This window comes from Diceros bicornis, chromosome 22 (assembly GCF_020826845.1).
Source record: "Diceros bicornis minor isolate mBicDic1 chromosome 22, mDicBic1.mat.cur, whole genome shotgun sequence".
NCBI lineage: Eukaryota > Metazoa > Chordata > Mammalia > Perissodactyla > Rhinocerotidae > Diceros > Diceros bicornis.
The window spans coordinates 44,963,015-44,990,299 of record NC_080761.1 but is presented as its reverse complement, the minus strand read 5'-3'; the positions used below and the strand labels follow the sequence as shown (position 1 = coordinate 44,990,299).

At 34.3% G+C, this 27,285-nt stretch overlaps 1 long non-coding RNA gene across 1 annotated transcript; it reads right to left on the bottom strand.

The window, feature by feature from the left end:
- Positions 1–334: 334 nt before the first annotated feature.
- On the bottom strand, positions 335–24,439 carry LOC131419823 (uncharacterized). Its single transcript, XR_009223342.1, has 3 exons — positions 24,328–24,439; positions 11,826–11,969; positions 335–404 (listed from the first exon to the last, which is right to left on the bottom strand). It is a non-coding gene; the product is annotated as an uncharacterized LOC131419823 (long non-coding RNA).
- Positions 24,440–27,285: the final 2,846 nt, after the last annotated feature.

The following is a 27,285-nucleotide window of genomic DNA, read 5'->3' as shown; positions in this document are numbered from 1 at the left end:
ATTTTCATAAGCAAATGAATCTTTAATAAACTTAGTTTTCTTGGTTCCATAACTACTTTATTCCAAACAATATTTATTTCCCTCCTTTGATCAGTGTAATTAGCTCCAAGGATTTAAAGTTTTATTTATTGCAAGCTGTGGATGACCTATTTGGATTCACTTAGCAACATTTATGTCTCAGACATTTATTTGTCCTAAATTTATAATTTGTGTTGGAATTCTATATCAATTAACAGTTAGGCATGAAAAATTGATTATAGTAACTGGTTAATACCCATATGTCAAGTGATTCAATATTTATTTTAAAAAGATTAATCAGCAGTCTTTACCTTTTGATATTTTCCATCATCACCACGCGAGTTGACTGTCGCACAGTCCATGAAGAATTTAGAGTAAATTCTCCCCTAAAAAAATACAAAAACAATTAATGTTGATTTTGTATTCCTATGTTCTATTTTCATTTCACCCCTGGATGAAATCTCTAAACTTACTGCCATAACCCACTTACTTAGATCTGCCAACCATCTATCTTTAGTTTCTTTATCCAGAGTGAGATCAATCACTCTTCCTTCTAACTATAGCCAGAGGTTGGTCTAACCTTGATAAGATTATAGAACACTTTGTCTACAAACTTCCACAGCTCAGTGACAAAGGATGACTAAGAGTTAATAAATGGAAAGTAGGGAGATGAACATTTCAGCAAGAGGTGGGGATATGTGAAAGATAGAATGTGTTTGGAGTAATGGTGAGAATTTCAGCCTATGGATATATGAGGATAACGACAAGAGCTTAAGTAGTTTTACTTTCAAATATAAGGAATAATAGTGTATTGAAATATATCCAACTTTATGATTGCTAGTATACACCTCAATACAGAAAGGAAGGAAGGAGAGAAAGAAGTAAAGAGTGAAAGAAGGAATAAAGGATAATGAAAGGAGGAAGGAAGGAAGGAAGGTGTAAAATCCCTGAAAGAGTTCTCCCAAGTCAATAAAATCTTCGTTACTCAGTCTTATGGTGGTTCAGCTCCCATTAATCAAGCATCCTCAAAATCCAGTCTCACAATCTCAACCCATTCTATGAGACCAGCATCACCCTGTTACCAATGCTGGGCAAAGATATCACAAGAAAACAAAATTGCATACCAATATCCATTTTGAATATAGTATTTGAATATAGATTCAAAAACTATCAAAAGGGTATTAGACAATTGAATCCAAATATATGTATTTTTTTAAAAAATAGTCTAAACTATGACCAAGTGAACTTTATTTCAGAAATGCAGGGTTGGTTTGACATCCAAAATATCAATTAATCTAATATATCATAATATATAGGACAAATACCACATCGTTATTTCAACAGATGCAGAAAAAAGCATTGGATAAAATCCAACCCATTCATGATTTAAAAAACAAACAAACAAAACAACAACAACAACAAAAAACCTCTTACAAAACATATAATAGAAGGTAACTTTTTTAACCTGATAAAGGGCTTCTACAAAAAATCTACAGCAAACATCATATTAATGGTTAAAGATTGAATGTTTTCCCTTCATTTCAGGTACAAGGTAAGGATATGTGTTCTGAACTCTTCTATTACATATAGTACTGGACTTTCTAGTTGGGGCAATTAGGCAAGAAAGATAAAAGACATGAAGACTGGAAAGGAAAAAGTAAAACTGTGTTTATTCACAGATATCATGATCCTAATGTAGAAAATCCTAAGGAATCCACACACAAAAATATTAATAAACAAGTACAGCAAGCTTGCAGGATACAAGACAATATTTTAAAAATCAATTGTATTTACATACAGTAGCAATGAATAACCTGAAAATTAAATCAAGAAAATAATTCCATTCATGAGAGCCCCAAAAAGAATAAAATACTTCGCAATAAATTTAACCAAGAAAGCAAGAATTATGAATTCAAAAATTTTAAACCTTTGCTAAGGGAAATTAAAGAAGATCTAAATAAATGGAGAGAGAGTCTATATGCTCAAGGATTGAAGAATCAATATTGCCAAGGTGGCAATCCTCCCCAATTGATCTGTAGATCAATGCCGTTTCCTATCAAAATCATAGAACGTTTCATTTTTTTTAACTTGTTGATTTGTTTTGTTTGTTTATTTCCAGGTACTAACTCTGCTTCCTTAGGAAAAGCGTTTTAAGAGCTTCTCCGTAACATGGCTTTACTACTCTACAACAGGTTTGGCAAACTATTTCTGTAAAGAGCCGGATAGTAGGTATTTTATGCTTTGTGGGCCTTATAGTCTCTATCACAATTACTCAAGTCTGGTGACGTAGCACAAAATCAGCCATAAACAATATGTAAATTAATGACTGTGGCTGTATTCCAATATAAGTTTATTTATGAATACTGAAACTTGAATTTTATGCAATTTTTCTGAGTCACTGATTATTATTCTTCTTTTGATTTTTCAACCATTTAAAAATATAAAAAACATATTTAGTATATTTACTGGCCTTACACAAACAAGTGGTAGGCCAGATTTGGCTCATTTGCCCACCCTCCACTAAGGCACAATCATGATTCTAAGATAATCCTTTTCTAAAAGCATAAGCACAGTTTTTTTTCAATAGTGTTTACATATTTTTTTGCATATGTTTGCAAAACACAATAGGAAGTTACAGGATCTTGACCCTTTTTTAAACAAGAAAATTAAGTTTTTATAGCAGCCTATATCAGTGATGCAGGGTGAGTTAATTTCAATTTCACAGACATCTTGGCACCAGATTCACTGACTGTCACTTAGACAGAGTTGGCAATCCCTGCAGACTAGACTCAGGTTCATTGACATAAAGAAGCCCAGGGACTGGATGGTGCTTAAAGATGATTTTTCTGAAATATGGAGATAATTCTTCCGCAGTTTCCCCAGCACAGTGTTTTTGCTTTCCTAGCTTTATGACAGTATCTGTAATTTTGCAATGTCCTAGTACCTGGCTTGGTTAAATGTCAGGCTCACAATTGTTTTTTCTAGTTTACAGTAAGTATCTGTTCAGAGATTCTCCCCTACTGTGATTGTACCCTCAATGACAGTCACGTGGTCTTGTAGTGCCTATACATAGTTGCTTCTAGTTTTTCCATTATTTTTATTTTTAGAGTTTTATTTGGTGAGAATGTTTAAAACGAAATCTACATTCTTAACATATTTTTAAGTGTACCACACAGTATTGTCATCAATAGGCATAATGTTGGACAGTAGATCTCTAGAAGTTCCTCATCTTGTGTAACTGAAATTTTAAACCCACCGATTAGCAACTCCCCATTTTCGCCTTCCTTTAGCAGCTCGCATCCACAATTCTATTCCTTACTTCCATGAGTCTGACTATTGTAGATACCTCTTATAAGGCAAATTATGCAGTATTTGTCCTTTGTGACTATCTTATTTCACTTAGCATAATTTCCTCCATATTTTATCCTGAATGGAGGTCAAAGTGAGCACTGTAAAAGGCATATATAATACTGGAAGAAAGCCCATAGATTTCTGGACTGAGGAACCAGAAGATAGAGTTAGGGGTAACCATGGCCTTTGGAAATTAGTTAGAGTCCCAGAAACAAAGAGAGCTAGGGAAAGTGGCAAATTTCCTATACAACCTGTGCCCCAAATTCTGGCTGACCTCCAAACTATGTATGCATGGAGCAGACTCAAAACAATTCAAAAGGATAGAAGAACTGAACTGAGATTTCAGTTGTTACCCACTGCAGGAGAGGAGGAAGAAACATTAACATTCTTCTGAGGAATATAACACAATCCAGAATCTCTGTAACGTAATATCCACAATTTCTAGGGTACAAACCAAAATTAATCAAAATACAAAGAATCGGGAAAATGTGATCCAGTCTCAAAACCAAAAATCAAAAAGCTAGACTAACACTGAGATAATTCAGGTGTTGGAATTAACAGGTAAATATTTCTAAGTATATATCACATTATATTCAGGGAAAATATACATATGTAAGTGAAAAGGTAGAAAATCTAATCATAAAATAAAACCCATAGAACAGAATCAAATAGAAATTTTAGAACCTAAAGACTAATTAATTTGATTTAATTTAGAGCTTGTTAAAAAATTCACTCGATGGGCTCTATAAGAATGAAGATTACAGAAGGAATATAGAACTTGAAGACAAACAAATAGAAATAACCAAATCTGAAGAACAAATAGAAAATAGATTGGGAAAGAAGTGTCAGAGCCTCAGGGTCATGTGAAATAATAACAAAAACTATAATATACATGTAATTGTAGTTCCTGAAAAAGAGGAGAGAGAAATTGGGGGAGAAGATATTTGAATAAATAGTAACTGAAAATGTCAAGAATTTGGTGAAAAATATACTTAAAGATTCACAATATTTACATCTTCCTCAGCACAGAACACTACATTCTGAAATGTTGCTTTTTAGCATCTGTGAAATAATTCCTTCTCCTTCCTTACCAAAATAATAAATTTGTCTTTGATGAATTAATTCGTGATATAGAAATCAGATAATTAAATTTTCCTGTACCTTACTGAGGTATTTGACTGACAAAATTGTTCTTTCTTTAACTTGAAAGGAAGTCAGCAAGAATATGAAAGCACTAAATGATATAATTAAGAATAAGGAGGGTTATGGATATCACCAAATGTCTAAAAATTATAAATGATTTTCTTCAGAAAAACTAAGACTTGACTGCTCTTTGGGGACATATTGTAAATTATACTGCAGAAACATTACAATGCAGAAATTATTTGATCATAAATGTTTTATTATGTAGGGGAAAGATAGAATAAATTTATATTTTTAAACATATAGTTTATTTTTGACCTTGTGTTGGGCATTTTTTTCTCTACCTCTCTGTATTTTAATCTTCATTTTTCAAGAGAGAAAAATGAGATTCAGTGAGCATAAAACAACACAAGCAGTGGCACAGTTAGTCTGACTCTAAAGGCCCTCATTTCTCACATGTAATCATATAAAGAGGAAGAATAAATGAATATATACTTATTTTATACAATGAAAACAGAAACAAAAATTTAGCAAATGTCATCACAAATTGCAGAGTACAGAAAATGGTATGCCTAGAGCACCATTTCAAAACGTGATTAATGCAAGAAGCATATATAGGTTCCTAACAAACTTCTATTTCTGCATGCTTTCTGCTTTTAGTGCTACTGCCCAAGAGACACTACAGTGGTCTCTACAATACGTAAAAATATATCAAGTGGGGCTGGCCCCGTGGCTTAGTGGTTAAGTGCGCACGCTCTGCTACTGGCGGCCTGGGTTCGGATCCCAGGCGCGCACCGAGGCACCGCTTCTCCAGCCATGCTGAGGCCGTGTCCCACATACAGCAACTAGAAGGATGTGCAGCTATGACATGCAACTATCTACTGGGGCTCTGGGGGAATAAATAAATAAATAAAAATCATTATATAAAAAAATATATATATCAAGTGACTTGCTTGACAGTTAATCCACTATTATAAAGCATAGTTACATGCTTTCAAAGTTTTATAAATACCTGATCAAAGCAGAAATATATGTATTTAAAATAGTTAATTATCTCATGGAAACATTTTCTCAAGTACTTAAAACATAAAGTTCAAAACACATTCATCCCCTGGATTAAAAAAACTTGTTTAAAGATATTTCTTTTTCCTCTGAAATAGTTTTTAGAGGTTTGGAACTTTACTCTTACAGAGACTCTGAAGGATTTTACTATTCAGGAGAGAACATTTCCAATGCCGTTACCAGAAAAGCATAGTAATATTTGGGCAGAGTGTGTTCTGCGATAGTAAGTTTATACATGACTAGAACACAAAAACAATATTTAACTTTCATCTCTGAGCTTAGTGAAGCGGAAACCATGCAATTTTTTCCGTCAATGCTTACCAGCTTTCCTGACTCTAGAGCAGCTCGTCCATAAAATGTGCTGTACAACTATAAGAGGAAATTTAAGGAGGCAGCAGAAAGACTAGACAATCAAGCCATAACATTCTCTTTAAGAAGCTGAACTTTTAAAAAAGATTCCTTTTCAACCCTAAAAACTTTTATGCAGATGAATATTAATGTGCATGAATATCTAGTAATTTAAAAAATGTTGCTATTCAAAACTTTGTATAGGAAGCCACTATTTAAAGCAGGGAATTTTATTCTCAAATTTTGAAAGCATCGGAATCAATACATGACTTTTAAAACTTTAGTATCCAGAATATTTTTAAGTTTTGCTCCCCCTTGATGAAGCTATTTTGAATATATACATGAAAAAAAAAGAATAAATAACATGTGACACCAAGATTTATTTGTGATGGGATATAGAAATAAGTATTGCAAATAAACGTTGGTGTTAATGGCATTAAAGTGATGAAGGCATATTCACATTAATGTACCTGCTAACAATTTTCTTATTTTTTACTGCATCAATATCAGTTCAGATGAGTTCTATGAATAAGACTCAAGCCAGAAAAGAAATTCAGGGAAATTGACAGCAGCCATGTCATAGTTTTTGAATATGCCTGAATCCCCAGATAAAAACAGACCCAGCAACTAAACAGAAAAGTGATAACTTCATGGACAAACTTTATAGTGAAATTAGGTGATGAAGTATCCCTATGAAGCCCCAGACACAGTGAATGAGGAAAAAAATCAACAATAGCCAGAAGTCCTACCTAGTCCCAGTGTCTTTGGGGGAGAAAGCAATAGAGAATCTGATATATCTGAGAACAATAGAAACCCAAATAGCCAACACGTATTTACCGAAAATCACAACAAATGAATTCATATACAGCAACTAAAATTGGTAAGAGGTTTACCTACTGCAAAGCTAGGTAAGTGCAGGTTTATGAGAAGGTGTGAAGAGTCTGGAGCAGCTTTTCAAAATTGAATATCCAGGGATCATTGCAGAATAGCAAAAAGAGATTAAGAAAACGTTACGAAACATGAAAGAATATAAATCAGGATTATAACAATTCCAAAATGAGATGACAGAACTCAGGATATAATTAAAAATAAAGGGAAAAAAAATCATTTTAGATATGAAAACCAAAATAGAGGGAATGCAAAAACAAATAAACACTACAAATTAGAGCTGTAAGAGAAATAAATAGTGAAAAGGATGAAAGTCTTAAAAATAAAAAAAAAATTGAGAAAAAGTTAAGGAAAGGATTTGAGATAAATGATAATCGCTGAAGACAGTCAAAAAGAAAATCCAAAATGGGTAATAGCAGTTTCTGAGGACAAATGCCAAAACAAAAGAACAGAATAAATACCAACTCAACTATAATTCAAGTAACTTTCTTGAACAATTAGAAAAAAATTGAGGACATCAGTGAAAATGACTGGGTAGGTAACTCCAAAAACCTGTCCCTCGACAAAAGAAATAAATAAATTGGTAATGATTGTCAGAAGCATCTTTACCAGAACTCTGGAAATGAATCAAGGGTTTCCAGCAACCAGGCAAATGTTTAATCAAGAAAAAAGAAACAGCTGAGTCTCAGTAAAAAGATTACTTGAGTTTTAATTTGCACTGGCCCCATCAAACACTCCTCAGCTGTGTAGCAGTCTTGACAACAACAGCCTCTATTCTCTACAGATTGTATTTTCCTAGTACTAGAGGGAGCAAAAGGAAATTTACTCTCAAAGAATTGTTGCTCTTTGTCTTAAAATGTCTTGTGGTTACCTGAAGGGCCAGATCAAAGACCTTGCTTTTATTTTACTTAACTCTGAACTCTCCTAGGACTGAGTTGGCTATTTGGAAGCATGTTTGTCAAAAACATTTAAAGGCAAATGTGTTAGCCATTGCCACTTGGGGCAAGAGGTAATAGTTGGGGCAAGCAATAAATAAATCTAAAAGCTTTGGAAGAAGGCTAGTGAATGAGATGCTTCTGAGGATAAGGGCTTTGAAAGGCTCCCACATACTCCTGGGAATCTAGAAGACCACAATATATCCAGGGTTGGGCACACGCTCACAAAAGGCCTGTGAAGGCTCCAAGCTCTCATCTCTGGCTGACCTTAAGGCTGTGCAAAAGCAGAAGTGAAGCATGAGACAAAGTTGAAAACTACCTGCCCGAGTGTGGAAGTTATGCCCCAACACACAATCAGAGCACAGCTGCAAATATTTGGATTTTGTTTTGTTTTTCTGTTTCCAGGTATTTAAGGAAATCACTGTGAAATCACAAGTTGACTACCATGATAATGAAACAGGGACTTCAAGGGCCACATGCAACAAACAATATAGACTTTACAAAATTGGTGTGGAAAAGTCACTAAATAAACAAACAAAAAACTACAATCGGCAGAACAAAAAATCCCTGGGGAATGAAAGAATCCTGAGAGTTGCCACATTATAATATTCAAAATGTATAGTTTTCAATACAAAAATTTTGAAGTATGTGAAAACCAAGAATGTATAACCCACACACAGGATAAAAAATAAATAAATGGAAATTCTGAGGAAGCCCAGATATTGAGCTTACTAGACAAAGACTGTAAGTCAACTGTTTTAAATATATTCACATTGCTAAAGAAAAGCATGGACCAAAAAAAAACTAAAGAAAATAGTGAAAACAATGTCTCACGAAAAAGAATATCAATAAAGAGGTAGAAATTATAAAAGGAAACCAAACAGAAATTCTGGAACTGAAGAGTATAATAACTAAAATAAAAAATTCACTAGAGGGCTTCAGCAGCAGATTTGAAAAGACATAAAAAAGAATCATCTAATGTGAAATCAAATGAGATTAGGAAATCTGAGGACTAGAAAGGAAGTAGAATGAAGTAAAATAAAAAGAGCCTAAGAGACCTGTAGGACACCATTGAATATGTCAACATAATCATGGAGTTCTGGAAGGAGAGGAGAGAGATAAAGTAACAGAAAGAATATTTGAAGAAATAATTCTCAAACTTCCTGAATTTGATGAAAGATGTGAATCTACACATCCACTAAGCTCAATGAATTTCAAGTGCAATAAACTCAAAGAGATCAACATTGAGACATATTATAATAAATTGCAATAAATTATAATAAAAGCACAAAGGGAGGATGCTGACAATAGCAAGGATCCTCCATAAGATTAACAGTTGACTTCTCATCAGAAACCATGGAGGCTGGAAGACTGTGGAGGGCATATTCAAAGTGCTGGGGAAGAAAAAAACTGTCAACCAAGAATTATGTATCTGTCAAAACTGTCCTAGAAATGAAGGAGAAAGTAAGACATTTCCACATAAAGAGAAACTGAAAGTTTGTTGCTAGTAGACATGCCCTACAAGAAATGCTAAAAGCAGTCCTTCTAGCTGAAATGAAAGTATACTTGGAAGTTACTTGAATCCATACAAAGAAATAAGAACATCAGTAAAGGTAATTACATGGGTAAATATAAAATTTAGCATTAATGTAATTTTGGTTTTTAATTTCTCCTTTTTCCTTCATGACTTAACAGACAATTAAATTAAATTATAGTTATAAATCTATAAAGATGGGCACAAAAATGTATGAAGATGTAATTTGTGACAATAACAACATAAAGGGGAACAGCTGGATAGGAACAGAGTTAATGTATGCTATTGGAGCTAAGATGCTATTAATTCAAACAATATTGTTATAAATTAAGATGGTGTTTGTAATCTCCACAGAAACCACTAAGAAAATAGCTACAAGTCATTTGATACATGATTAAAAAAAGAATCAAAATGATGTCTAGAAAATAGTTATCTAACACAAAAGAAAGTGGTAAAAGAAGAATTGTGGGACAAAAAAATACAAGACATATAGAAAGCAAATAGCAAAATGGCAAAAGTAAGTTCTTCCTTATCAGTAATTATATTAAATATAAATGGATTAAACACTACAATTAAAAGATAGAAAGTGTTAGAAAGGATTAAAAAAACATGATCCAACTATATGCTGTCTATAAACGACTCACTTCAAATTCAGTGACACAAATAGGTTGAATATCCAAGGATGAAAAAACATATTTCATGCAAATAATAACCAAAAGTGGGCTGGAGTGGCTATACAAAGCTGGAGTGGCTACACTAATATCAGGCAATCTAGACTTAAAGTCAAAAATTGGTACAGGAGACAAAGAAGGATATTATGTGATGATAAAAGTATCAATCCATCAAGAATATATAATAATTGTAAACATATATGCAATAACAACAGAGCTTCAAAATATATGAAGCAAAAACTGACAGAATTGAAGGGGGAAATAGTTCAACAATAATAGTTGTAGAATAAAACAACTAGATAAAAGATAAACAAGGCAATATGGGATATGACAACTATAAAACAATTATACCTAACAGACATCTGTAGAACACTCCATGCAACAACAGCATAATACACTCTTCTTCAATGCACATGGAACATTCTCCAGGATAGACCACATATTAGGCCACCAAACAAGCCCCAATGAACTTAACAAGATTGAAATCATACAAAGTATCCTCTCTGATAACAATGGAATGAGATTAGTAATAAATAACAGAAGGAAATTTGGGAAAGTCAGGGATTTGTGGAAATTAAACAACACATTCTTAAACAACCAATTGGTCAGAGAAGTTATCAAGATGGAAATTAAAAATACTTTGAGATGAATTAAAATGAAAATACATCATTTCAAAACTTATGAGATGGGGTGAAAGCAGTGCTCAGAGAGAAATTTGTGTCTGAAAACATCTGTATTAAAACAAAATAAAGATCTGAAATCGTTAACCTAAAATTCTACCTCAAGGAACTGAATAAAGAAAAGCAAACTAAACCCAATGCAAGCAGAAAGAAAGAAATAATCAAGATTAGAGCAGAGAGGAATGAAGAGAAGAGAAAAAAAATGGTATGAAAACAAAACTAAAATATTGATTCTTTGACCAGAACGAATATGAGGATATTACTACCAACCTTACAGAAATAAAATAGATTAAAAGAGAAGACTATGAATGATGGTATCCCAACAAATTAGATAACTTAGATGAAATGGACAAATTCCTAGAAACACATAAACTATCAAAACTGATTTAATAAGATATAGATAATCTGAATAGACCTAGTAAACAGTAAAGAGATTGAATCAAAAATCAAAAAACTTCCTACAAAGAAAAGCCCGGGACAAGATACTTTCAATGGTGAATTCTACCAAACATGTGAAGAAGAATTAACACCAACCCACCTCAACTTTTCTCAATAGATAGAAGAGGAGGGAAAACTTTCTAACTTATTCATGAAACCAATATTACCCTGACTCCAAAATCAAACACAGACATCCTTAGAAAGGAAACTATAGACCAATATTGCTTATGAATATTGATGCAAAAAGCCTCAATAAAATACGAGCAAGCTGAATTCAGCAGAAGTTTAAAAATATTTTACACTATGATCCAATGATTCATCCCAGGAATATGAGGGTGGTTCAGCATTTAATAATCAATTAATGCAATATACCACATGAACAGAATTTTTTTTTTTTTAATACTTGACACATTTTATTCAATCCTCAACAACCTGGGAGGTGGCTATAAACTATCAGCACAACTTACAAATATGGAAACAGAGGCTCAGAGAGATTAAATAACATATTTCAAGCCCTCCACCAAGAGGGGGAGGAGCTGGGATTGAAAACCTGATATGACTAAAAAGTCTATATTCTTAATCTCTGGTCTTGAATTTCTAAACATACTTAAGTAATTAAGTCCCCTAATGATTCACACACTATGTATCTCCAAAAGAAGAAAAAAAATTAGACTATTGCCTAATAATGGAAAAGTAGTTGTTGTGATAATCATTCAATTCAATGTTGAAGAAAGACAATATTTTATTGAATACTTACCGTAAGCACATTGCTGTGTCAGAAGTTGATGACATGCTCCCAAAGAGCCTACATCCAGCCTGAAGCACACAAGGCTGCCCAGGATTGCATTATGTATTACATAAAGCACAGCACCTCTGTGTCATCTTCTTTCTTTCACATGCTCTAAATTGGGATATAATTCATAGACTTGTAGTTATTCTTATTCTATTGTTATCCCTACATAGAAATCCACCTGAATTTCTTTTCTGTTAATATTTCACATGAACAGAATTTTTTAAAACCAATACACTTATCTCAATTGATGCAGAAAAAGCATTTGACAAAATCCAAAATCTTTTTATAATAAAAATATTAAATTATATACATATACAGTACCATTAAAATAGTAAAATACTTAGGAATAAATTTAACTGAGAAGTTGCAAGATTTGTGGACTGACAACTACAAAAATTGTTGAAATAATTTTAAAATAGCTAAATAAATGGAAAGACATCACACATGGTACCGGATTGGAATACTTAATATTGTTAAGACAGCTATTCTCTCCACATTGAGGTACCGGCTCAATGCATTCCATATTAAAATCGCAATTGCCTCTTGTAGAAAGGGACAGCTGATCCTAAAATTCATATGGAATCACAAGTGACACAGAATAGGTATATAGATCAATGGAATAGAATTGAAAATACTGAAAATTGGCATCTATGGCCAACTGATTTTTGACAAAGGTGCCAAGACTATTCCATTTGGAAAGAATAATGTTTTCGACAAATTGTGTTGGGAAACCTGGATATCCACATGCAAAAGAATAAATTGCGATACTTCTCTCACACCATATGTAAAAATTAACTCAATGAAAGAGCTAAAATTATGAAATTCTTAGAAGAAAACATAGGGTAAATATTCATGACCTTGGATTTGGCAATGGAGTCTTAGATATAGCATCAAGGATACAAGCAACTAAAGAAAAAATAGAATATCTGGGCTTCAACAAAATTAAAAACTATCATGCATCAAAGAACACTATCAGGAAGGTGAAAAGACAACCCTCAAATGGGAGACAATATTTGTAAAACTTCAGAATTATAGAGAACTCTTATAATTCAACAATTTAAAAAAAAGCAACCAAATTTAAAAATGGACAAAAAAACTTGAATAGAAAATTTTCCAAAGAAAGTATATAAATGGCCAAGAAGAACATGAAAAGAATCTCAATATCTTAGTCATTAGGGAAAAGAAAATTAAAATCACAGTAAGATATCACTTCACAACCACTAGGATGCTAAAATTTGAAAAAAATAAAAAAGAAAAGAAGTATTAGTGAGGATGTGGAGACACTGAAACCCTCATATACGGCTAGTGGGAATGCAAAATACTGCAGCTGCTACAGAAAACAGTTTGAAAATTCCTCAAAATTTAACATAGATTTAACATATGACCCACCATTCCACTCTTAGGTATATATCTCAGAGGAGTGAAAACAGGTATTAAAACAACCCTTGTACAGGAATGTTGATAACAGCATTATTTATAATAGCCAAAAAGTGGAAATGACCTAAATATTCATCAACTGATGAACGGATATATAAAATGTTGTATATACCTTTGGAATAATACGTAATAGAATATTATTCTACCATAAAAAGGAATGAAGTATTGATACATGCTGCAACATATATCAACCTTGAAACATTATGCTAGATGAAAGAAGTCAGACATAAAAGTCGACATGTTGTATGACTCCATTTATATGAAATGTGCAAATCCATAGAGGTAGAGAGCAGATTAGTGGTTGCCAGGGGTGGTGGGGAGAGTGGAACGAAGAGCAACTACTTAATGAATATCAGTTTTATTTTGGGGGTGATAAAAATGTTCCGGAATTAGATAGTGGAGATGATATAACTTGTGAATTTACTAAAAATCCCTGGATTGTATGCTATAAAATGGTTAAAATGATGAATTTATGTTGAATGGATTTTATCTAAAAACAACCTGAAATTGCACATTAAAAGTACACAATGGCATACCTGAAAATATCGAGCCATGACAATCAACATTGAGATGTAGTCTAGTAAAATTAGTTGACTTGAAAAGAAAATTCTTTTGGACATTTAAATAACAGCGAGTTCATTAAGGAAAAGAAAAAATAGATCATCAGATTTTTTAATGGAAACCTTTTATCTTAGAAGAAAATTGAGATATTTAAGATACTCAAGGAAAGAAAATGTGACCCCCAAATTTGACAACCAGTAATACTGATTTTCAAGCATAAAGGGCATAAACTGTTTTAAACATTCAAGAACTCAAGAAATATTGTTCCTGTGAACGCTTCTTAAGTAATCTATTAGAATGAGCTTCAAACAACAGAAAAAATAAAAAGATATCAACATAAGATCTGATGGATCTGATGATGAGCATTACATATACAGCTATTATGAGGACTAAAATTAAATGAGGGTTACAAGAATCTAATAACAGTTGCTTGTCACTTAACGATGGGGATACATTCTGAGAAATGTGTCATTAGGCAATTTCCTTATTATGAGAACATCATAGAGTGTACTTACACAAACCTAGGTGGTATAGCCTGCTACACACCTACGCTATACAGTACTAATCCTATGGGACCACCATCACACATGAGGTCCATAGTTGACAGAAATGTCCTTATGTGGCACATGACTGTATATAATAATCTATATGCTCTCACAATGCATATATAGAATAGCTATGAAAGTTGAGTCCATTTGGGTAGTTTATGCTTTTCCAAGAATTTGCCTATTTCACCTAAGTTTTCAAATTTATTGACATAAAGTTGGCTGTACTAATCTCATATATTTTAATATTTGCTGAATATTTAGTTTCATCTTCTAATTCCCAATTTCATTTATTTAGGCTTGCTTTCTCTTTCTTTTTCACTTTATCAGTCTTGCCCAAGGTTTATCATTTTTTTCTAGTCTTAGCAAAAAAACAACTTTTCCCTTTGATGACACTCTACTGTCTTGTCCCAACTAATTTCAGCTCTTACCTTTACTGTTTCATTTCTCAACTTTTTGTTCTTAGTCGTTTTTTAAAATTTGTTAAGTTCAATGACTAACTCATTAATTTTTAGTTTTTCTTTTATTCCAATAAGCATTTAAGACTATAAATTTCCCTCAAAAAATTACTTTATCTCCTTCTCAAAAATTTGATAGGGATTATTTTAACTATCATTAATTTTCCATTGTGAGTTTTATTTGGGCCTGCTCAGGCTCCAGACTTAGTTTTCCCTGTGATCAGCACGTGGGCTATGAAAATCCAGCCTCTAGGTCCCCATGGATTATTGATATCTCCAGAGGTAAAGCCACCTCCTGCATTCTCTTAGCCCTATATATTATTTCTTGTCATTCGTGCCTTTTGAGGAATTCTCTTGCATTCTGTCACATATTTGAAAACATTATATTATGTTACACATTTTATAGATGCATTTTCAGAAATTTCTTTGTGTCTCTCGTCCAACATATTACCAAAAATAGAAGCTCAGCAGTTATTCCTATAAATATCCGTGATACTCTAATTCTAGAGGGCAGAGGTTGTTCCTAAATGGTGTGTTTCCTCAGTTTGAAGGCCTAACACAGTGCACTATGTTTTCAAATTCGAATAGAAGAATGAATATGTGTCTGTTTGGAATATCTTGGCAAGTAATTGGAAACCAAATTAAGAAAATCTATATAATATTATGAACTAAAGCTCACTTATTTTATAATATGAACATATGATTTAAATTCTATAGCATCATTTTAAACAAAAATTCTAGAATCAGATTTTATTAGAAGTATTTTTTACATAGTGAAAAAGCAGCCTGTCTAATTTTTTAAAATACCTTGAAGAGGGCAATAGTCACTCTAGTTTTAGTAGCTTCCCAAAGGGACTAAACCAAAATATCCCAAAATGAGTTTTTGAAGATTTTTCTTTACAAGTGAAATTTTAGTTGTTGTGAATTTCTATTTTATCAATAATTCAATAATAAACCATCAAAGAGAAGAAAAATACCCTGACCAGTCAAGAAAATAGATGGAAATACTTTTCCATAGCTTCAACACAAAGTTTATTTAAAATACAGACACACACACTCATAAACACACACACATCATGCAGGACATAGATATAATTTCTTTGCTGGAATCTGCCCAAAATACAAACTTAACTTCCTTGTGTTAACCTAAATACCATGGGACTTTTAATGATCATAATTCTTTATGTCTAATCTAAGAGATGGGACCTCCAACCAGCTCAATTCACTAATACCCCACTGAGGCCGTGAATCACCACTGACTCAGATACATACCCCCTGGTGAACCCCTCACAACACACTTGCCTTAGCTTTTTAAATCCGACAGATCAATTGGGTACAATTGCACAGGTGGAACATTTAGGCTTAAGTTCTTTTTTTCATGTTCAATCTGTCCTTCTCCCCTTCATCATCAGACTCATTCCCCATGCTACTGAGAGTTTTTTTTAGAAAAATATCCTATTTTACTCCTTTCATTCTATACCCCCTTTCCCTTCTGCCTGTTTCTTTGTCCCCTTCTCCTTACTTCCAAAACACTGTATCTCTTTTTCTCTTTCTCCATTTCCTTCTCTGCTGTTCTCCACAGAAGTTTAGTGTTAGTATTGAACGTCTTGCCTCTTTTCCTTATCAAGGTTCAATTTAATCTACTTGGTGAGATGATATACAAGTAAGATGTCCTTCTAAATCTTGCTTCCTGTTGTCAGGCTGAAGGAGAAAAACAGGATAAATCTCAGCTTCAGTTGTTAAAAGGTGTAATTTCCTTAGGAGCTTGAATTTGATCCCTTCAAGTTTTGCCCTAAAGCACATTCATTTCACTTTTAATTGATATGTCTCCACATTGGTCAGAGTCTGATTCTTCCTAGAGCCCAGAATAACTTCTCTCTACTTGATGCTGTCTTTGGTCACTGTTTATGCTCTCTCTTGTCAAAGTCACAATGTACTTGCTTCCATTTACCACGGTTGGTCTCTCTTCTTTTCCCTTCACAGTTTCCATGCCAAGTTATGTTTTCTGGGTAGGCTGAATCTATTTTTTTTTCCTGAAAGAGTAGACACTAGGGATCTTATTACGGTAGTCACAATTTCTCTAATAGATATGTTAGTTTTGAGCATGACGTCTGATGTTTCTAGGAGTCTTCAGAGAGAAGTGAATTACCAGCTCCCTCCTGCTGCTGTTATTATTTGGCAGCCACATCTCTGCAGCTGTTCTAGACGGTTCATTTTGTATAGTTAAAAGTGTTTTTTTAAATTTTATATGTTTTCTTATGTATCTTCACTATCTAACATTAATTGAACACCTACCACATAGCAAGCGTTGTTCTAAATACTTTACAATATTATACCATTTAATCCCCACAGAGATGCTGTGAAATTGGTAAAATTGTCCACATTTTGCACCTGCAGAAGTGGAAGCAAAGGGAGAAGTCTGGGTCACATGCCTTCTGAACCCTGGTGGTCTAACCCCTAGTCCTCACACTTAATCATTATTCCACAGCTGCCTGCTTGGATAATCATGATGAGCTTGATTTGGGGAATTTCACATTTAAATAGCAAGTGCCAAGTGCTTTATTATTTGGTTAGTTGCCCTTCTTATTGGCCCTGAGGAATACAGAAAATATTGTCATTTAATTTTATGGCTGGTGAAAATTAAGCAGTTTGATTTTAGATTTCTTGATGTTCCCCATTAATGACTCCCAGTCTGCTGCTTTACAGACCAGCAAACATTTTACTCCTCCAGATAGCATGAGGCATTTGGATTTTATTAATAGAAGAGTAGTCATGGCATCATTATTAATGCAGTATTTTTAAATTTTAGATTAGGAAAAAGCAAAAATTAGAGAAGTCTGAGGAAAAATATATGTAGCTATTCAAATAGTCTTGCAAACTTACAAATAAAACTATAAATAAAAACAAAAGAATGAAAACATTCTTTATGCAGGCAATCCCAAAATGTATTTAACTAGCACTTATAAAGCACCTAGTATTTGCAGAGCATTCTGCAAGGTACAATAGGAGACTGGCATCAATTGTAAAGGAACACTTCTTAGATGGAGGGCTTTATGAGTGTCACTTGTGTACACAACTGCTCGTGCTCAATTCCCTCTCAGTGGTGTGGTTGATGACGAAGAGAATGCAAAGAATCATAATGGAATGTCATTTAATAATAGACCAGAATGCCTTCTTGAATGTCAATTCTTATCTCAGTGGCCCCATAAACAGAAAAGGAAGAAACACAAATATGGATAGAATAGGAAAGAAAGCAGTTAAATTCAAATGGAAATTGCTATGGAGGCCAAAGCAAATAACACAAAATAAAGAAGGTCAGATTCATTAAGCCCTCCATTAATCAGCTCTGCCAGAGTTGCTCCCACTTTCCCATTGTCGACTTCCTGTTCAACACTAGAGGTAGACTTTTTGACAAGAGATCTCACGAGCATCCTCCAAATACATGAACTAATGCTTATTTTAAGACTTAGAGTGTATGAAACAGAGATATTTAAATCTCAAAGTTATTTAGAATTAGCTGTTGAGAAGATGACTTTCAAATTTTCCCCTCAAGATCCTCATTCCTGTTTGCTGCCATCTTGCAAGGCTTATAATATCTGATCAAGAAATGATTCACAAGGTCACCTATTCCCAGACACTCAAAGGACAGGGCAGGAAAAATGCTACTCTCCCCAGTTAAGCCAACCACAAAGTTCCTGGAAAGCTCATTGACAGCTTAATCAAATGGTTATGGCAGTTTTAATTCCTTGGACTGTTTCCGGCTTGCCCTTCAGTAAGTAAATGGAACTTGGACAAGGATGAGTTTACAGTATCTTCATTGGCAAAGAGAATGTCAGTGCATTTGTTATTCCACAAGAATTAAATATCCCTGAATATAATTCAACATGTATGTCTACTCAGAGAAAGGCGGATGGAGAACTGAGGAGATTGGAAGCTGAGAGAAGTGGACGATTTTTTGTTCTAAAGGAATAAAACAAAATCTGAGTTTGGGCCTCAGTCATCCAGGAACTTATCTCTGTATTTCATCTTCCTTGTTTCTAGAGACAGAGAATTTAAGACACGTAGTGTTGTCCTGTCCAATTATTGACACAGGGCTGTCTCACACAATAGCCTTGGCAGACAGTTTATCTAGACTCTGTATGAACATCTCCAGTGATAGCAAAGTCCGTCATGGAAAAGAACTACTGATTCCACTGCTTTACAAGTCTAACAATTTAAAAAATAAATAACGGTCTTCTTATTTTTGAGAAACTTCTATTTATCTTAGTAATGACCCTGACATACCTTATATTTGTGACTGACCTTCATATATTTTGAGAGAGCTGTCAGTCAAACTCAGCTATCTCACGTCTCTGTGGCTAAAATCCTCAATTCTCAGTGTTTAATGACCCCATTTCGTTAAGATATTGTTCACAAAATATAGTTTTTAAATCCTTCACTACTCTGCTCACCTCCTAGACATGATGTTAATGTTCAATGGCTCGCAAAAATGTGGTGTTCTGCAAAGTAAGAAAGATAAAAGCAACCCCTCTCAGCCAAAGGCAGGCAGGGCACTATCAGACAGGCCTATGTGTTGCCAGGAGCTGACCTGGAACTCACAACAAGGCTATGGTGTTCTCCTGTTGAACATAAACAATTGCACCAAACACCAACCTAAGACAATGGCGCTCTGACCATGATGGATTAAGCCAAAAACAAGACCGCCTTGTAGGCATTACACAGAAATAACCAAGTATCCTTTATCCTAACTAATATGAGTTCCTGCTGGTTTTTTTTCCTTCTTTATCAACTGTGGCTTTTAGCCTCACTTCATTCCTCCTACTTCTCAATAAAAATTACTAAGATACCCAGTCATAATATTGACAATAGGACAACGTGTGGCAAAAAACCATTTGATATAGGATCTGAGAGGCTAAGATAAAGCAATAATAACAGTAGTACTACCATTATTATTCCTACTAGTAATAACACAATAAAATTAGAGCAAATTTTCATTAAGTACCTAGTCTAGATAGTGGCAGGCTGTGTGCTAAACAATTTACCTACATTATCTCTTCAATATGCACAATTTATGAAATAAGTATAGTTATACTCATTTTATGGAGTAGAAAAAAGTGAGTCTTGTGAAAGTAATTAGCATAAGATTGCTAAGCTAATAATTAAAGATTGGAACCAAGACCTACAATCCACACGCCAAGATTTTATTCACTCAGTGGGGCTGACGTTCTTGAAGTGATCATGTCTAACCAAAAGAAGGGTGCCTTTTGAAACCTGCCTGACCAGAAGATGCATACTGAAAATCCTCAAAAATGTGCACATGTGACAATTATGACTCTTAATGCAAGAAGAATCCATGCCAGTCTTGGCTTAAACATCCCTTCTTTGAAGAATTTCCATAAAGTTTGGGTAATTTTTATTATTTCTATTAACTCTCAGTTCCAAATACATCTGCCAATTCTTATATGCCAAGTACCAACTAAAAGGTTGTTCTGTATCAGCCAAATTATCATTTTGTTCCATCTCTCACTAAGCTCCCACTGCCTCATCAAAAGTTGGAAATATTGGTGCCCAAATTCTACTGTATAATCAGTTATTGTTTGTCCCCATGATCTTACTCTGACCAAGAAGATGATGCTATTTTATAAAATCTTCTCCAGCTCACTTTTGGAAATTCAAATAATCTGTTTGGTGATTTGTACTGATTAAAAAACAAAGATTATAATCTAGTAATGCTTGTTAGAAAAGGTTAGGAGTAAAATTACTCAAAAAATACACATTTTTCCATCATGAAAATTAACAAAATTACAAATATTACAAAATTACAAAAATCATTAACAACACTTCAATGTACCAAAGACACTGAGTGAAACTCCACAGCTAATGTTAAGAAAGGACTCCAAGTCATTCCTAGAAAAACAAAAAAAGGCAATCTATATAGTTCACCCTTTCCCCAAAAAAGTCAACAAGCTCTGTTAGTAATTTCAGAAAATACCTACTGAAAACAATGTCAATTTCTGAGGAAAAGAAAGAATTTAGCTGTTTAGTTACCAAGATATTATTTGGCTCCCATTTTGTTCCAAGTGGTGCTGGGCTGAAAGCTTTGAGAATTGAAATCATTTTCTCTGAGTATTCGTGGATCGTGTATATAATGGCGGGCAGCTTTAGGGCAAATGACTCCACCCAGAATCTGAAAACAGCAGTACAAATTAGCAAAGCCCACAAGCCAAGGATCTATGAGAAATTAGAAATAATACTATAGGCAAGTGAGATGTGATTTTATTAAACGGTGAAAAGATCACCACGCTAAATGTCATAGAATGAGAGATACAGAAAGAGTCTTAAGTATAATTGTATGGCTTTATAATTTTTCATTTTAATGTATCTCTCATCCATTTACTGTAAGCTGGATGAAGACAGGAACCATGTCCGCCTTGACCATTTTTGTATTATAATTCTTTAAGAGAATAAATGAGAGAATGAAATAATGAAAATCTACCAGCCCTCTTGCAATGTACATCTTTTCCTTTGTGTGTCCAGAATTCACTCCACATTTATCTCATAGCAGGACATCCATTTTCCCAATGGACCTACAGGTTTTCTACTCTCAGCCCACCTGTTTCAGGTGAGGCTAACAACCCTTCACCTTTGATTAAAGGCATGTTATGTGATCCAGTGCAAACGCATCAGCATACTCCATCTCTCTAGCTATAGTAATTTATTTGGGGAAGGGCACATGACCCAAAAGAGATTAGTGAAACTAAATTCTAGAGATTTGGAAGAAAATTTTAGGTTGGGATTCTTGGTTATATATTTTGAAGACTACCACATGAGAATGAAATTAACATAAACTAATAATAAAGGGCCACTAGAGATAAAGAGATAATGAGTACACACACACACACACACACACACACACACACACACACACACACAGGAAAGAAAAAGATACAGAAAGAGTATTCTGGTGATACTTGTTTGTTCTGACCGTTCTTGAAGCTTGGCACCCTGAGCAAATAAATTACTTTTTTATGCTCAAATCATTTTGAATTGGGTTAATTTCATTTATAACTAAAAGAGTTAATAATACACTCTTCCTGTACAGATGGAGAAACTAGAGTTCAGAGAAGGGAAGTACCCTACCCTTCCTTAGTTTTAATAATTTGTAGTGAAAGAACTGTCACTAGAACCAAGGCTCCTAACTTCCAGATCTTTCCACCTTGCCAGGCTGCCTTTATTAAATGATGCATTGTGCTTATTAAAGACATGGAAGTTTAAGAAAAATGATACCTATAATTTTACATTTAAACCAATACAACAATTTTCTTGGAGAGTAGAACCAAAAAACTACTTCTGTAAGATGCACCCCTTTTTCTCAATTATGTTCCTCCAAATTGGAGGCAGGATTTGAGTCTCTGAGTTCATTTGGTCCTTTAGGTTTCTGCTGAAGCTGCCCAAAGATGAGCCAATTGTGCCCAAAGGGTAGTCTAAGAAATAAATTTAGTAAAATTACTCGTTGAAATTCTTATTACCAGAAAGAGTACTTGTCCATTCGGCAGGTAATTTGTAGTAATGTTTAGTAATTGATAGCAATTTCTAGTAATTAAATGCTGAGCCATTTCTTTACTTAATATTGGTTTCACTTGGTGAACCCAGTACTAAGAAGAGGAATTAGCAGTTGATGGCCATGTCTGGTATTTAAATGCTTTACGGAGGAGAGGAAGTACGGAGTTAAGGAGGAAGTAGCTAATGTAGGGGTTGGATTGCCTAAGTGGTTTTGTACTGAAGTAAATATTTCAGATTATATGATTAATAGACATTGGGGTTGAGTGAAAGGGAAAAAGAATACATAACCGGAATACATTGGGCTTTTAATGGATATGAATTTCTAGCTAATTTATTGCCCTTTGGGTTAACTCCAAACTCTCCATATTTTCTAGAGGGATAAAATAACTTAAATCTATTGAAAGATTCTATGAAAGACATTTGAATCCATTATGCTAATTGTCATTGTGATAATTTATGGATTCGTAGATCAGAATAGAATTTCTCTTGCTAGAATGGAATTTCCTTTGCAATATACTTTCATTCTGGAAGATCAAGGAGTAAACTTGTAGCCAGGATTATGTTTATAATATATTGGATATTATACAATTGTTAAAGGGTTCTATATAGTCACTGAATTAACTTAATTCTAAGCTCTGATTGGCTTAAAATACCATTAATCTGTTTCATATACATGTATAAAACTTAAGAAATAAGTTTAAGTTGAGGGTTTGCAAGTACATATGTCACAAGATACAAATTTTCAAAGTCAGGTATTTTATTTTCTCTTTGAAGTGCTGGCCACTGGATCTACCTTCATTTGTTTTTCTATCTTCTTGGACACTCCCCCACTTCTCTCCTCTTTTTTAGCCCTTTTGGCAACTATAGCATCTTGTGGGATATTACTTATTGTTGTTTCATGACCTACATCTCAGGGTTTTTTTTTCTTTTGCAGAAGTCCTTTGAAACCCTACAACTCTAAAAATTTAAGTGCTATAATGTTCAACAATCAATGTCTTATCTTGAGAAGTCCATAGGTCCCCAAAGAGCAATTTTCACCATTTCTTCTTTCTAAGTAAATAGTAACAAAGAATTTACATATTAGTACGTAATTTAAAATCCTCAGTATTTTAAAGCACATAGAGATGAAGCAATCACTATTTAACAGCAAGTGCCAGAACTACTCTGAATCAGTGATGATGGATGGATATAAAACTTTTTCTTCTAGACTCTCTTCATAATATGGGTATTTATGGTCTGGGTAAATCATTGAAATCATCAATCTAATTCCTTTCAGTCTTTAAATATCTGAAAGAAAATAATATTTTGGCACCATCAATAAACTGGGATAACTTTGAAAGACAACCAAGGGAAGAAGGCTTCATTCCTAAGCCCTTGAACTCTTGAATCCTCCTGGGTTATTCATCTATTTAAATGTATAGTGGTTGAGCTATCATCAAAATGTAATGACATCTTCTGTCATTGAAACCAAGCAACTATATTTGTCAGGAGAAATCTAGTTACGTAACTGCCTTGAAAGGTTAAAAAAATATATATATATACACATATGTAAATATATACAGATATGTAAATATATATATATATATATAATTAAAAGCATGGTTAGCTCTGCATAAAATTGTAAAGTAAGGGAAGTTAGCTTCTAGGTTCTGCCTACTTCATGCCTCTTCTCTCATAACTCTCTTTCCTTTTTCTCCAACAGCTCAGAGTACCTACAATGCTCTAATTCAGCTAGCTTCCTCCCATAGCACGCTCTTCATTTAGCAGTACTGTGTATTCTGAAACAATTACTCCTTTCTCTTCACAGCAAATAATTTGGAATAATATTTTGCAGTTAACATCAATTTCTACTAGTAATAGATCGTTGTAGTGGACAAAAATGGACTTTATGGCCAAACATACTCATATTCAGATCCTTGGTCTCAGGTCTACCAATGTTTGACCTGGAAAAATTGCTTTCATCTCTCTGTGGCTCAGTTTCTTTCTCTCTTTGTTCTTTCTTTCCTTCCTTTCTTTCTTCTTCTTTCTTACTGTAAAATGAAGATAAAAGTTGTCATTTTGATGTTGCCTTGAGGAAAAAACGTGATTAAATCTGCAAAAGCACTGTGCTCAGCTAATGTTACTTTTCACATTTATATTTGGCTAGGTATCAATTAAGGAAAAACTGCTAGTAATACTAGGTAATATTTGATGAATAAATGAAAATCAATGGGATGTGTTGGAGTAGGTGAGGAAGATATTTGGTTGAAAACTCATTCGGCCTGACCTGCTGACCACCAACCTGCTGAGTTCCCCTGCTGACCACTGACCTGCTCTGCCAGCAGAAGTATCCCACCACGGTTGTAAAAGGGGCATTCCTGTCATACATGATGTGTGCTCTTTGTTCCAAGACGGTATATGACCACCCTGTACACCCCATTTCTTTGGTACGCTTCCTTCCTTGGGAAAAGAAGCCATAGGGTATAGTCCTCAGACGTGGATCATATAATAAATTCACCCCAATTTTGATTTATAGATTGATTATGGATTACTTGCTTCCACATATTTATTGAGGGCTTACTATATATCTGGCACCCTTCAAGGTCTATTTTTTAAATGCTGCCCCCTCCCTAAAATATTTAATAATATCCCCAGTTAGTATGATCTCTTTTTTCTTTGATAATTTTAATATCTTTTGTGTGTTGTGAATCTATTCACATTTGTATCTGTGTATCTTACTCTTCTTACAAGTACCTAACTTCTTGAAAATAATACTCCACTTTGGACATCTTTTTATTTCATGCCTAATCACACAATTTTAAATAGAATTTGCACTGAGTCAAAATAAATCAAATTAAATTAAATTTAAAGACATCGATAAATAGTCTCATGCTGAGGTGTAACTTCTTTTACGTATATACAACAAACACACACTTGAATACATCTTATGATGGTGAAATTTAAGAATCAAAAATTAGTTGTTAAAGGGAATGTTTTGGATGAGTCTGGATAGAAAGACAGAGTCCAACTTATATTCCAGAAATTACTGCCCCAACTATTACAACTCAGACTCTTCAATTGGCGTTATGACATGTCCACTTTGGCCATCATGTTCTTTTTGTTTTTATTTTATTTTATTTTTTTATTTTTTGTTTTTCTTTTTTTGTGTGTGAGGAAGATCAGCCCTGAGCTAACATCCATGCTAATCCTCCTCTTTTTCTTTTCTTTTTTTTTGCTGAGGAAGACTGGCCCTGGGCCAGATGGGCCATGCCCATCTTCCTCCACTTTATGTGGGATGCCGCCACAGCATGGCCTGACAAGTGGTGCTTCAGTGCACGCCCGGGATCCGAACCCGGGCTGCCAGCAGCGGAGAGCCTGCACTTAACCGCTACGCCATGGGGCCGGCCCCTCTTTTTGTTTTTAAAGCACATAAATCTTCTTCCAATTAGCACAATATATACATTTCAGGAACTCAGTGAAAGAAAGAACTATAAAAGTAGAACAGCTTTGCTACTGTTATAAAACTGTTATTGAAGTTACAATCCAGAATATTATCCAGAGTATTTATAATGACTCTCATAATAAAGTCTTCTCAGAGTTCAGAGTTAGGAAAAAATTAATCTCCCAGGAAAACAAAAGCAAAATTCCTATTATTAGCTAATAAAACCATGTAAGCCTTGTGCTTCTCTACTTTCTTTTGCCAAGAGAAAAGTAAGAGCTAAGTTTCATGCTCAAGTAATTACTCCCCTGTCTTCACTCTGTCATGTAGGCCTTTTTCTTTTACCAGTGTTTTAACATTTTTGTAGTATTTTTGCCTTCTAGTAGAGTATATCAAATCCTTTTATGAAGGTGAGCAGAGTAAAGATAATAAATGAATGAATGTAGTGCTTACTCTTTTCTATAACCCCACATTCACTGTCAGGCTGAGTACTTTTTAACTACTGTAGTAAACCCTGTGATGTGCTGCCGGCTACTCCTTCAATGAAGGACTTGGTGTCCAGGTCACAGGAATGCTTGGCAAACAGCTTTCTGCTGTCTGCTCCTTTGAGAATTGCCTCAGTCGCAGAGAGCCACATTATCCAAGGTAACCCTTCTTCCTAGGGCAGCCCACAAGCAATGACTAATCACTGAGAGAGTATAATGTCCAGGTCATCTCAGCACACCCAGGGACAATTCTTACTTTAGAGCATGCCATGCAGTTGCACAAGATTGTCATTGGGAATGCATCTCAGAGCAACTTCTCCCTCTGCTTAATTCTGCTTCATTATCCTCTCGTCCACAAGTTTTGATTCTCAAAGACATTTCTTGGTAAAAATCCTGTACACCAAACTCCATCTCAAGGACTGCTTCTTAGGGAACTGAACCTGCATCATTTGGTACCAAGAGGAGATCAAGAAAGCAGGTCCTAGGATCGGGTTGTAGAGCTGGATCACATGCCTTCTGGCTGGCAGTAGGATCTCATCACCGGTGGTTCATGTTACATATATAGATACTTGCACAAGGTACCTGATTAATTGTTAAAACTTTCACTGGCATTAAATAGGAATGATATACTTCTGTAAGGGAATATATTAGCTGGTTCAACACATTAAGAGTTTGAGAAATATGGGAAAAATAGTAATTACAAAAACAATGGATTTGGATAGCCGTTAAGCTCTATTGATGTTCTGCACAAGATAACAAAAATCTAAGAACCGTTAATCTAACAGAAAGCCAAGTGTGAAAGCCAGAGAGGGCCTCCTTGATAGCATACGAAGAAGCTCTCATTTTCTGCAGAGTGAGAGAAGAGAGTGAGAGAAGAGAAAGTTGAGCACCAGGTCAAAAACTCCCAATCAAAAAAGGCCCTCTTTGCCAAGGTTAGGGTACTTGTTGGCAAAGTAT